The sequence below is a fragment of the Dasypus novemcinctus genome, chromosome 3, assembly GCF_030445035.2.
Source record: "Dasypus novemcinctus isolate mDasNov1 chromosome 3, mDasNov1.1.hap2, whole genome shotgun sequence".
Lineage (NCBI taxonomy): Eukaryota > Metazoa > Chordata > Mammalia > Cingulata > Dasypodidae > Dasypus > Dasypus novemcinctus.
This window is the reverse complement of record NC_080675.1, coordinates 76,238,509-76,251,861: the sequence shown is the minus strand read 5'-3', so window position 1 is coordinate 76,251,861 and position 13,353 is coordinate 76,238,509. Positions and strand designations below refer to the sequence as shown.

The window sequence follows — 13,353 nt, the reverse complement described above, 5'->3', positions numbered from 1 at the left end:
ACTTGGCAAGTCAGACAACACCCAGCTCATGATAGGTAATTCAGGTCTCATGGTAACTTGATGGCCCATGGTTAAGTGTTCGGTATGTACTAAGGCCCAGTATTAGGTAAACAGCTTTTGGCTGTTTCTCAAAAAGAGAATAGTTATCTACAGAGGATGGCAAGGCTTTGTTCAAAATCCTAAGGGTCTGTGTTGTGATTCTCATATAGGGCCCTGCTAGGGCTCAAGACAGCATTTCTATTTGCCACAGATACTTCCGAGACAATTGGATCTGCTGGATATGACTCAAGTGGCAGATCAGCTTGCACAGCAGCCTGGACTTGATGCAGAGCCTCCTCTTGTTCTGGTCCCCAAATAAATCTAACATCTTTTTGGGTCATTTGGAAAATGGGCTGGAGGAGCATACCCAAATGAAGACTATGCTGTCTCCAATATTCAAAGAGACCAACTAGGCACTTTGACTCTCTTTTGGTTGCAGGGGAGTCCAGATTATTTACTTTAGAAGGGATTTTTCAACATGCCCCACACCACTGGACACCTAGAAATCTCACTGAGGTGGCAGGCCCCTGTATTTTTGTTGGATTTATCTCCTTCTTCTGACAAGTAAATGCCTTACCAATAAGTCTAGAGTAATAGCTACTTCTTGCTCACTAGCTCTAACCAACATGATATCATCAATATAATGGACCAGTGTGATGTCTTATAGGAGGGAGAAATTATCAAGGTCCCTGCAGACTGGATTATGACATACAGCAGAGAGTTGATATATCCCTGAGGTGGGACAGTGAAGGTGTATTTCTGGCCTTGCCAGCTTAAAGTAAACCATTTCTGGTGATCCTTACAGGAATTGAGAAAAAAGCATTTTCCAGATCAATAGCAGCATATCAGGTACCAGAAGATGTGTTGATTTGCTGAAGCAATGATATCACATCTAGAACAGCAGCTGCAATTGGAGTCTCCACCTGATTAAGTGTACAATATTCTACAGAATCCTCCAAGATCCATCTGTTTTATGCACAGGCTGAATAGGAGAGTTGAATGGGGATGTACGCTAACTATTTTGCTAGGTAGGAGCAGTTCTACTGGCTTCCACTTGCCCTTTCCTACCATAAGAGCCCTCACTCCACAAGTCAGGGAACCAATGTGCAGATTATGCCAGTTGCTGAGTATGTCTATTACAATTATGCAACTGGACACCATCACCTGGTCCAGTTGACACATTAACCTAGCCATCACAGAGCCCAAGAAATATTTCAGAAATGAAATGAAATTGCCAAACAAGAGCATATAGGTTCATTATCATCTTCATTTATTAAAATTTTTTTATATCATCTGTCAATAAGAGGTACTAGGAATACAATAGTTAACAAAATAAATTCTTACTTTAATGGAATGCACACTCTAGGCAGGAAAAAAGATATTAAATACATGCATACACATCGAAATAGTTATTCCATCATAAGCACAGTGAGTGCAAAAATTCAGAACTGTAGCAATCTATAAGAAAATGTAACAAGGGAATCAGACTTCATCTGGAGTGATTCAGAACACTTCCCTGAAAGAGTGACATTTGTTCTAAGACTTGAAGATTGTGTAGGCTAAGCAAAAAGACTATGGCATTAGAGGAACTGAAAGGCATTTCTTGCGTCTGACATTTTGTTACAAAGAGGAAAAGTGTCAAAATCAGGACTATAGAGGTCAGATCATGTAGGTCTTTCTTGGTAATGAGTGGTTTATTGATCATAATCATTAACCACAATTCTTCACTCATCTGAGGCAGTAATAAGTGCTCACCTTGTTAGGGCTTTATGACAATCACAGAATACATCTTCTACCCTTAACTTCAGGTCTGATCATATGTTTTGCTATGGGAGATGGGATATTAGCAGACCTAGCATAGGCAGAAGCTAGAAATGTACATTTATGGTTGAGCTTATATTTTGGCTCTTCTTCCACTGCCATGAAAAAAATATGCCCTACTTAGGCTACTAGTCGAAGAAGGATGAGAGACCCTTGGAGTAGACCTGAAGCCAACTCATTTTTTTATTTAAACACAGTACATCTCTGTCTAGGTCACCAGACCTTCAGCCAACTTGCAACCACAAAAGTAGAGTAAAGCATTGTTGTTCTATAGCACTGTTTTGTAGTGGTTTGTTATGCAGTAAAACCTGACTACTTCAGAATCCTTGAGGAAAAAGTATGTTTAAAGGATGAGTTAAAAGAAAAGAAGCAGGAAAAAAAAAAAACAAGAAGAAATCAGAGTGTTAAGAGGAGAATAATAAAGGAAGAGTTGAGAAAATCAGAACTGGGGAAATTTTCAAGACAGAAGTAGTCAAATTTGACAGTGAGATCACACAGAATGCAAAGTAAAAATATACCACTGGATTTGTAAATTAAGTCCATTTTTTTTTTACCTTTGTCAAAGCAGCATTGGTTAGTTGGAAGGCAGGAAAAATTGTATTGGAGTAAGTTGAAGAGTAATTAGAAAGGAAGTAGAGGCAGAACTTGTAGAACATTCTTGAGTATTGCAATAAAATGTAGGAAGGCAGATAGAATAACACAAAGACCACCAGAAAGATGAAGGATTTTTTACAGAGCCCAAAGAGGGGGTTCATTCCATATAAGAAATGATTCTTTGCATTTAATTCTAATCTGTTTGGGGGGGAATTATAAATTATCTCTTGGAATTGATTATTGGTCTGTTTTATGTCACAAAAGCATGAAAAGGTTTACAAGAAGGCCAGAGGTTTTCTGTCAGGTTTAGGAGTAAGTAGTGGAGATTTTTATATGCCCGTTCATATGCTTTGGGTTGGGCCAACTTTTCTTTTGCATTGAATCAAGACTTGATAAGAAGGCACAGTCAAAAGAACTGCTTTTAGAATGAAGATAATTTGAACAGGTTTCTAGGTTGAAAGGAAGCATTTTATTGAGTGAGGAAGTAACAAATTTATGAAAAGCTTCAGACAGAAATGGAGACACATCTTCCTCTGATACAGTAGGTAACCCTGAATTCAGGGTGTGAAGCTGAAAGTGGATATCTGCACAGAATGGAGGGACAGTGGATGTTTCCTTCTGTGATCTTTTTGTTGCAAATACAATTATTTTAAGAGTGGTCATTCCCATGGCAAAATTTGTATGCCTCAACTCATTTTATATTTTAATTTGCTTTTCAGTTCTTCTAAATTAATTTAAAAGTCATGAATATACATGAGAGTATAAGCTGGTAAACTTTGGAAGGCAATGTGGCATTGGTATCAAAATGTTAAATCTGCATACACCTTGAGTCAGTAATCCTACCTCTAGGAATTCACCCTGAAATGATAAGTACAAAAATGGAAAATCATGCACAATATTTGTAATTGAAGAATTATTTGTAATAGTGAAAAAATGGATGAAACTTAAACATGCATGCAAAGGAATATTTAAAGTTAATTGGATTGTGTGCCTACTTACAGTGAAATTCTATGTGAAAAGCAAAATTATCATATAGATCTGAATCTATGTCTACAACAATGCTGTTGGATGAAGAAAAGTCAAGAATAGTTTGGTTTGCTACTATGGTATGATCTTACTTAAATAAAATTGTTTATATTGGGGCATGTGTGCATATGTGAAACATCAATGAAGACCAAAATGTTGCAGTGCTTATCTATGGGTTAAAGGATATGGAGTGATTTTAATTTTCTTCTTTCTAACTTTTGTGTTGTTTGAATTTTTTATAATAAGCATTTAACATAGGCATCTATAATAAGCACATATAAACAATGACACCATCAGAGGGTATCAGTATTGGTAGCCAAGTGTAGGCAGAAATTATGCTGCCAAGTTTCACTCATAACTACACAATCACCTTGTCCTGTGTTTCTTACCAAACTCTTTGGTTGTAACATTGCCTGGGCTCTGTGATTGCTTTGTAAGCATTAGTTATTATAGGTGTTATTTTAGGCCAGTTTTTCTGTTCTTTATTCATGAGAGTCAGGGACCTTCCACAACTTCCTCCTCTTGTGATACTTGTTCCTTCTATTGAAGTTGGTTTCATAAAGTCAGCTGTGTGGTATTCTCCCTTTTTCCCCAGTCAAATTTCAGACCACCAAGTCTCTATGCTTCCCCTCTTATGAGGCTTTTGGAAAGGATCCTCATCTCAATATCTTTACCTAAGATTCAGAATCCTACATGCAGCTTGGTGACACCATTTGCCTCTTTTAGGTTTCTCTCTCCCCATTTGCAGGGAAGAGAGTTGCTATTTAAGTCTTCACCAAACTCCCTAAACAATCTTCACTTCACTGATCAAACTGTGAAGCATATGATATACTGGAAAAAACACATACATAAATTCCCTAGTGTATTGCATATATATTTATATTTATGTGTATGTATATATATATATATATATATATATATATATGCATGTATATTCCTGTCTTCCAGATGCTGCTGCAAATTCAGCAGACTGTTGTTAATTTGATGTGCAAAAGAATTGTACAGCTACTATGTATTGAACCTGTGTGACTCACATAGATGAGATAGGTGGTGAAAATATTTTGCATGTTTCCACTGGAGAACTTGAATCATCTTTGCAAAAGGACAGAAACTTGGCCACATAATGACAGGGAAGGCAGTTAGTCATGGAGAAGGCAAGGTAACTTCCTGAATGTCAGTTCCATGGTCCTTGAAGTTCTTCCCTGATTGTCCTTTGCTTCCTTTCTCCCCAACTAAAATGTGCTTAGGCTTAGAATTCCTCCCATGAAACACTTTGTGACTTAACCAACAATGAGAAATGGAAAATCAGACCCAGAGATTATTCTACTTCCAAACGATCTACAGATAAAAATCCAAAGAGAGGCCTTTAGTGCTGTAGTGAATTTCAGTCTATGTCAACTCTGCAATTTCTCTGTCCTAGACCTTCTACCAAAAAAAAAAAAAAAAAGAAAGGAATAAAAAAGATTACCTGGTTAATGGGTCTTTGTAGCATGTCATTGTAAACCATTCTGAGAGAATTATACATTACTTTTTTCACCTAAAATTCTTTTTCCCTTTACCTTTTGTTCCTATTCTTGCTTCTAATTCTCACTGTTCACTGAAAGTGATTTACTCAGGATACAGGAAATCGCTTTGCTAGTTTCCAAATGTCATTCCTCAGAAGTTTCTCACACACCCGTAGAGTCAAATCAGGGAGAAAATGACTCCCAAATTGAGGCATTAATTACAACCATGATCGAGAGCAAATCAGACTTTCAATAATGACTAAGTTAACAGTGTTCAAAATACGGTTCTGCTAGCAAGGCAGAATTTTCAGCCACTGAGAGGTTTCATCATTTCTTTAATTTCGTATTTTTTAAAAAGCTAGAAATATGTTTCAAAGAATAAACTTCGATACTTCAGTTTTTACACTTGGTTCATTGTTGCATATAATTAACACATTTTACTTCTCTTTTTTACTTAATTTAGAACAACATTAAATTTCCATGCAGCTCACAAAAGTGTCTGTGGATTATTGGAATGCAGTTAAGAAACCCAGTCAGTTAGGCAAAAGCTTCATCCAGAGATATCTGAAACCCAATTTACCAGCAATGGGCCAATGCAAACTTGTGAAGTGGGCAAAGTGTAGCCCATCTCCCTCCTGGTTTGGTGTCTTGGTTCTTCTCTAAGTGCTCTCCCAGTCATTCCATCATCATCCTTGGCTCAGAGGGGCCCCAGAGGAGTGTGAAACCTCCCTCACACTGTAAGAGACCGCTTGAACCAACCAGGTGGCCTGACAAACCTCTATATTGTAGCAGTCATTTGAACAGAGGCTTCCTGAGCATAACGCCTCTTCCTTGCTCTTTCAGACCCATTAGTGATTCTCCCAGGAGGAATTTCAGTCCTGTTGACAATATTCCACAGTATAAAAGAAGCCATGTGGTAGTAATAAAACAATAATAAAAAGTATAGTAACAATAATAAACACTCATAGGGCACCTTATTTTATGCCCAAACACTGTTCTAAGTGCTTTGATTTATGTTATCTCAGTTCAACATCACAAAAGTATTTCGAGGTAGGTACTGTTATTATCCCCATTATAGAGGTGATCTTTTGATCAGTTAAAGAAACAGGCTCGCCACTGACTTAGTCTGTTTCCTCATACTTAGGATTCTATGGCACGCAAACTCCTTTTAACAGTAGGAGGACATATCTGGGGTGTGCTTTTTAGTATTACTGGGCCATAAGTATGGCAGCAAAGTCTCCATCAGGAAAAGATAAGGAAGCAGTGGTAGTGGGTGAAGACCAGAATTAGGCAGCTCAGACAGAGATTAAGGGGCTTTAATTGAAAAAGGAGATGATTCAGGAAAGATTTCTCTGGCACTTGCAGTTTAGGGTGTCATCTAATGATGGGGTTATTCTGAGATATCCACTAAAGAAATTCTTTAAGGAAGAATTGGTGATCAAAATTCTAGTAAGTCTAGGAAAACTAGATTTCTAGTTGCCCTCCCAAATCAATTCACCTTTTCTTTCTTAATATGGCAGGAATATGTTCAGCTAAATGAATGCATTTCCCAGTGTCCCTTTAACTGAGCTATGACAAATGAAATATAAGCAAAAGCTATTCGGTGGGACTTCCTTCAAAGAAGACAGTGAGATGAGCCACTTCCCCTTTTCCCTTCCTATACCCTACTGCCTGGAATGCAGATTTGATGACTGGGAGCTTCAAAACCCTACATTGGACTACTGAGGTCACCTAATGGATGAAGACGCAGAAATAGAGAGGGAGGGTGGATCTCTGATGACTATGGAGCCACCACATTAGCCCTGGACTGCACATCTACAAGCTTATTTTATGTGGGATGATAATTCAATAAAATTTTCATACATTTAAGCCTTTGTTTTATTTCTGGTTACATAAGTTCAGCCAAAGATTTTTATGGGAAGCAGAAATTTCAACCTTTTCTAAGGGGAGAAGACTTAGAAGACCTCCTCATCAACAGATAAGACCCATAGGGAGAGGCCAAGTAAAATGTTCTCAATTCCTTGAACAAGGGAAGTAACCCTTTCCTTCTCAGTTCCCCCATTTGCAGAACAAGGAGGTTGGAATTTGATCATTATTTCCCCCTGTGTTGAAAAGTCTGAAATGTTAAAATGCAGAGAGAATAAGACCATAGACAGTGGTACTTCCCAAGCATTACTGAAATGGTATCAGTCAGAATAAATATGTGATTCTCTTCTGGAAAGGAGGCATAAATCAATCCTATTCAACCAAACCCCTCCTGAGTCCGCAAGGCTATTGGGAGATATCCTTGGCACAGAGTTTCTACAACTTCTGAGTCAGGTTCATAATCAGGCACCATTTGATTGGATCAAATAGAAGCTCATTTAAGTAGGTTTAAGTATTTTTTTCAGGTTAGAAATAAATTTTTAGTTGTCTAGTCTACAAGATTCCTTATCCATATGTAAGTATTACAAGATTTATTATAGGAATTGGCTCGTGCAACCATGGGGATTGCAGGTCCAAATTCCATAAGGCAGACCTCAAATTAGAAACTCTGATGAAGGTTTCTGGTGAATTTTCCAGGGGAAGCTGGCTGGCTGAAGTAGAAATAGAAAGTTATCTTGCTGACTTCTGAAATCATCAGTTCTCCTTTTAAAGCAGAGTTTCTTAATCTTTTTTGTTCCATGGACCCCTTTGCCAGTCAGGTGAAATGAATACTACTGTAATTTATTTATTTCATACATTCATGAGTGAAGGAAATGCTAGATTTCAATTAGAAGTCAGAGAAAATAAAGATAATAAGTTGATTTTTTAAAAAATTCAAACCCCCTGAAAGCTTTTCAGGGCTTAGTGACCAGTTTCCTAAGGAAAAGTGTGACTTAAAAAGGATAATTCCCATCTTCAGAGTGATATCAAGGAAATCTTTACTTCCAGCATCCCTTTTTAGGAGGAGGCACATTTCTTTATGATCTAAAAGCTCCCCCACTGGATTTTGTTGAAGTGTAGCAGACAAATGTCCATGCATCATGTCAAGTTGTCCTTCCTAGTCTATCTGGAGTAGTAAAAAAATATATGACTGTTTTGAGTTTGTAACATTTATCACAGATGAACTACAGGATATGTGTGTATAGGTGTAATTGGTATGATTATAGCAAATTAAAATAAACTGTTCTAAAATTTCTGTTGAGAATCTAGTAACATCCCTTCATATAATTAGTGTCAGGGGAAATGGCAAAGACAAAAGTGTTGATATGGCTAAGAGTCTTCCAAACAGAGTTGGGAGGTCATCAGAGGGCTCACATTTACCCACGCCTCAGCAGGACCCCAGAAAAAGCCAAAGTAGATACAACCCCAGGTACTGGATATCCTGAAGGCTACAGAGATCCACAGGGTATAAAGTCATGGCAGATGGATTTGGAGTTCTGTGCCATGTCAGAGGACCCTACTTTGGAATTTGTGCTCCTGAGTGTGACAGAGCTGGACTCAGATGTGACTTCTCTACACATTCCTCTTCTGTCAATTTTACTGAAACTGTGTTTGGTGCTAGGGATGGTTCATACTCAGGAGACTTGAATCTCTGGACTGCCCATGTGCCAGCTGGGCCCTGAGCCTCAGCAGAATGGTGACTCCTACTCTCTGGTTCATTGGTCTTAACCAGGTCAGCTAACAGGGAGGTGAAGGTGGTCAACCACCACACCAGGGAATCAAGAGTGCCTACAACTGCAAGCAGAGGAATTGCATCCATCATCCATGTGGAATCTAAGCCCCCTCTTGATCTAGAGGTGGAGGGACATCGCCATCCCAGGGTCGACAGAATGGAGGAATAAAGTATGGACTAGAGTGGACTTATTGATATTCTACTATAAAACTATTGTGACGAGTAATAGAAGAAATTTTAGCATCAAGGTGGAGAAAGTGGTCACAGTAGTTGCTGAGGGCAGGGAGAAGGTAGAAGAGATGTGATATGGGGGAATTTTTGGGATTTTGAGTTGTCCTTAATGATATTGCAGGGTCAGATGCTGGAACTTACATATATCCTGCCACAACCCACTGAATGTACTGGGGGAGAGTGCAAACTACAGGGTAAACTACTATCTGTGTAGTGCAGCAGTGCCCCAAAATGTGTTCACCGAGTGCGATGAGTACACCACAATGATGAGGGCAGTAGTTGGTATGGGAGGAGTGGGATGGGGGATGGGGGGTATGCAGGAACCTCTTACATTTTTTAGTGTAACATTTTTTGTGTGTGCTGTATGTCTCTTCAAAAAAATACAATTTACATAAATGATGTGGTGGGGGGTAGGAGTGGGTTATATGGGGAAACTCTTATGTTTCTTGTTTTTTTATGTTTTTTAATGTAACATTCCTTGTGATCTATTAACTTTAATTTAAAAAAATTAAAAAAACAGGTCTGGAAACTGCTAATTTAATCTCTAATCTATCTGTTGTTCTAGCTCCTATCACAACCCTCTCTATTCATATAGACCTTGTCTGTGTTATTCAGGCCTTTCCAATTACTACCTTGACCAGTTCCAAACTCCAATACTTGTGGATCATCATGATAATCAACTGAATGTTTCTATATTTTAATTGGATAAGAATTCATTATTTTACAGCATATTTACAATTTGTTTTGGTGTGAATGTCATTTTGGTAATAGATTTTTGCTTTTTTAAAAAGATAATTTTACAGTAAACTCCTAGTTTTATTGTTTATTTTATGATTTGGCTGAAAATAATAGTATCTACAACATCCTCCATATCCTATATTAATAATTATCTTACATTGAGAAAATAAGATATTTCTTCACTTGGCAAAATTTTTTGTTTTTTCAAAATTTAATTTTTTCTTAGTTTTCGGTCTCTTAATCACAAAATGATGAAATATAATACAGAAAGAGCACACTAACATAGAAGTGATAAGATTTGAATGGAAAACTAGTTATAATAGCTTGGACAGATCACTTAATCCTTCTAAACTTCAATTTTCATTTTGCAAAGTGGCCAAACTGAGTCTCCGACCCTGTGTGATGATTAAATGTGTCAAATAAAATAATGGTTGTGAACATAATTTATAAGTTAAAGAGTTACATATCATCACAAGATAGCATCAACAGGAAACTTACTCATCCCATAATTTGCAAGATGATGAATTGCCATTGCCAAAAGTAAAAATAAATGCAACATAAATAAGTCAGGTCACCTGAGTTTGTTTTGGTGAATGGCACAGGAGGCAGGAGGAGTAAATATAACTCTCTATGTTAAATATGATTGAAATGTCATGACTAGGGGCAAATTGAAATACTAGCTCAGTGAGGAAGTATGTTCATACAATATAACAGAAGGGCTTTTAGGTGAGACTCTCTATATTAAAATTTGATGCTAATCAATCAACTTTTTTTTTTAATAAGTTAAACTGCCAGACCTCTCCTTTGACAAGAATCTCATGAATTTGTTTAAAGGTATTTCTGATGTATAATCAATATATCCAGCAGACTTTAAGAATGCACTTCAGTGTGTTACAACCTTATTAGGCATATCACAATGACACTTAGTTGAAACTGATATTATCAAATCATTCAAGAACTTACTTTTGGCTCAGTAATGGACTTTTATAAAATCACCACTGTAGACACTAAAGGGACAGACTAATAGATTATAAAATTGCAAGTTTCTCTTCTTCAAAAGTGTAGTACTTTTCAAAGTGTAGTAGAGTAGATATAATTATATCATGAAAATACCTTAACTCACACAGGTATTATATGCCTTCTCTAAATGACTTTAATGATACATTGTTATTAGGAAAGAAAGAGGTTGCAAAATAACATACAAATACATAGGAAAAAGACTGGAGAGACACACACTGAAAAAATTACCAATGACTATCTCTGCATGCTAGAAAGGAGGAATTTATTTATTTTAATTAATTAATTTAATAGTTGTTCGTTACTTATAAGTTCAGAGTTCTCTATGGTGAACATGATTATATTTATAATAAGAAAAAAATTTACAAAAAGAAATACCTTCACTATAGTCATAGCATAACAAAAAAAAAAAAAAGGTCTCTGCTCAGTATGTTCACTCAGTTAAATCTTAAGGTCATTTTTATGTCAAAGGCAAGAAACAGATATGATGGAGTAAGATGCTGAATTTTAGGACTCCACGTCAGTATTGTTTTATCCTTTCAGAACATGATACTCTCTTAAAATCACTATATATTAAGACTATCCTTTCAGGGATCATTTCTATAGTTCAGTCCTAGAGAAGGTTCTCTGAATGTGTAGGGCATGGAAAACCACAAGGAGGAGGCACAGTATTCTCCCGAGCGTGGAGTTGGCTCTAGGTGTTGCTTTCTTGTAACTGCCTGCGGCCAGGCAGCCATTGATTGCTCTCTCTCACTTTGGGGGAATAAGAGGGAGAGAATGCAGTCTGAGTGGTTTTGGCTTTAACTTGGCTTAAGAAGGCAGACTTTAATACAAAACCCATTTTCAATATTTATTTATGCAAGGGTTTTAAGTTGGTTCTTGTATGTTTATTTTTCTTTGATTTCTACCATTCCAAATTTTCTTTGTATTTTTATTATGTCATGGATATTAAAGTTTGTACACCTAAAAAATAATTATTATATATTTACCATTTACCATTAACATTCTTAAGACAACTTTTCTTTGCATTTGAATAAGCCTGGTGAGAGAATGAGTAGGTAGTGAGCCTCAGCAGAGCAAGGCTTTGTCTTGGCCCCATCCTTATTGGATGATGCTTCTATATAGGTCTACATTAAGTAATAAAAGTAAGAAGCTGTGATGATCTTTACACGAAAGTAACTTTATTTAATTTTCCAAACTTTATTTTTAAGAATGGTGTGGTTGTAGACTATACACAAACACACGCAGGTTTTAATGTTACTCTTTGGTGAAAAGCTAAGTCAGTAATGCTGTATTCATCCTCTCAAATTCCTGTTTTAAACACCATTACTCCATAAAATTTCAAAGTCTGGGAACAAATCACATTCAATCAAAAAATAGTTACTGAGAGAAGCAGATGTGGCTCTGGAGATTGGACTCCTGCCTACCACATGGGAGGTCGCTGGTTTGGATTCCGGTGCCTCCAAAAGAAGACAGCAAGTTGGCATGATGGGCAGGCATGGTAAGCTAACACAACAAGAGACATAAGAAGAAAAAGCATAATGAGAGACACAACAAAGCAGGAAGCAGAAGTTCCTGGTGCCTCCTAAAGAAGTAGCAAGGTGATGCAACAGGCAGGTGTGGTGAGCTGATGCAACAAGATTATGCAACAAGAGATGCAGAGAGGAAAAACATAATGAGAGATACAACAAAGCAGGAAGCAGAGGTGGCTCAAGGGATTAGGCACTTCTCGCCCACCTCAGAGGTCCCAGGTTCAGCTCCCAGTGCCTCCTAAAGAAACAAGGAAGACGAACAGACACAGCAAGTGAAAAACAAGAGGGTAGAGAGAAATAAATAAATAAAATAAATCTTTTTTAAAAAAACATAAAATTTGCTATTGAATATCTATTATTCTCTACTGAGTTTAGCTAGGGAACATTTTGGAATACATATTTTAGTGGAAGACATGTCCAAAAAATAAGCATATGAATAATATGACTTTACATGGTAATTTATGTTATGAAAGAAGAAATGAGAATGGGGGAACTCACTTCAGATAGTTTGGTCAGAGCCAGTTTCTATGGGGAGCTAATATTTAAGACTAGGATATAAAGGGTCAGAAGGAATTAGCCAAGTGACAGTGCAGAGAAGAGCACTGCATTCAGTGCTAAGACTTGTGCTAAGACGATGAGGTGGGACTGTGCTTGGCACATTCAAGGAACTCAAAGACCTGTGTGCCGAGAAGATGGTGGGCAACAAGCAAGCAGTGAAGTAAGGAGACCCCATGAGAAGTGTGTTCCAATAACGGTAGCCTAATGAAGCTGGAGAAAAGAGGCTGAAGTCAAGAAATCCATTGGAGATAGCATCCCTAGGACTTGGCAATGAATTGCCTGCAAGGTAAGGAAGAGTGGTATTCAGAAATACTCGATTTCATTGATTTCTGATTTGAGTCACTGGGTAAATGGTGTTGTCCTTCAGTAAGCTGGGAAAATCTTTACATCTTACCCCTATAAGACTCAGTTTCTGGGGAAACAGATTTGGCTCAACTGCTAGAGTGTCCGCCTACCATATAGGAGGTTCAGGATTCAAACCCAGGGTCTCCTGACCCATTTGGTGAGCTGGTCCATGTGCAGTGCTAAAGCGCGCAAGGAGTGCCATGCCATGTAGGGGTGTCCCCCACATAGACGAGCCCCATGTGCAAGGAGTGCACCCTGCAAGGAGAGCTATCCCATGCAAAGAAAGCACAACCTGTCAAGAAGGGGCACC

The 13,353-nt window shown here is 37.6% G+C and overlaps 1 non-coding gene across 1 annotated transcript; it reads left to right on the top strand.

Annotated features, from left to right (window-relative positions):
- Positions 1–11,183: 11,183 nt before the first annotated feature.
- LOC111763062 (small nucleolar RNA U3) lies at positions 11,184–11,401 on the top strand. The gene has a single exon (XR_002796018.1). It is a non-coding gene; the product is annotated as a small nucleolar RNA U3 (small nucleolar RNA).
- The last annotated feature ends 1,952 nt before the right edge of the window (positions 11,402–13,353 follow it).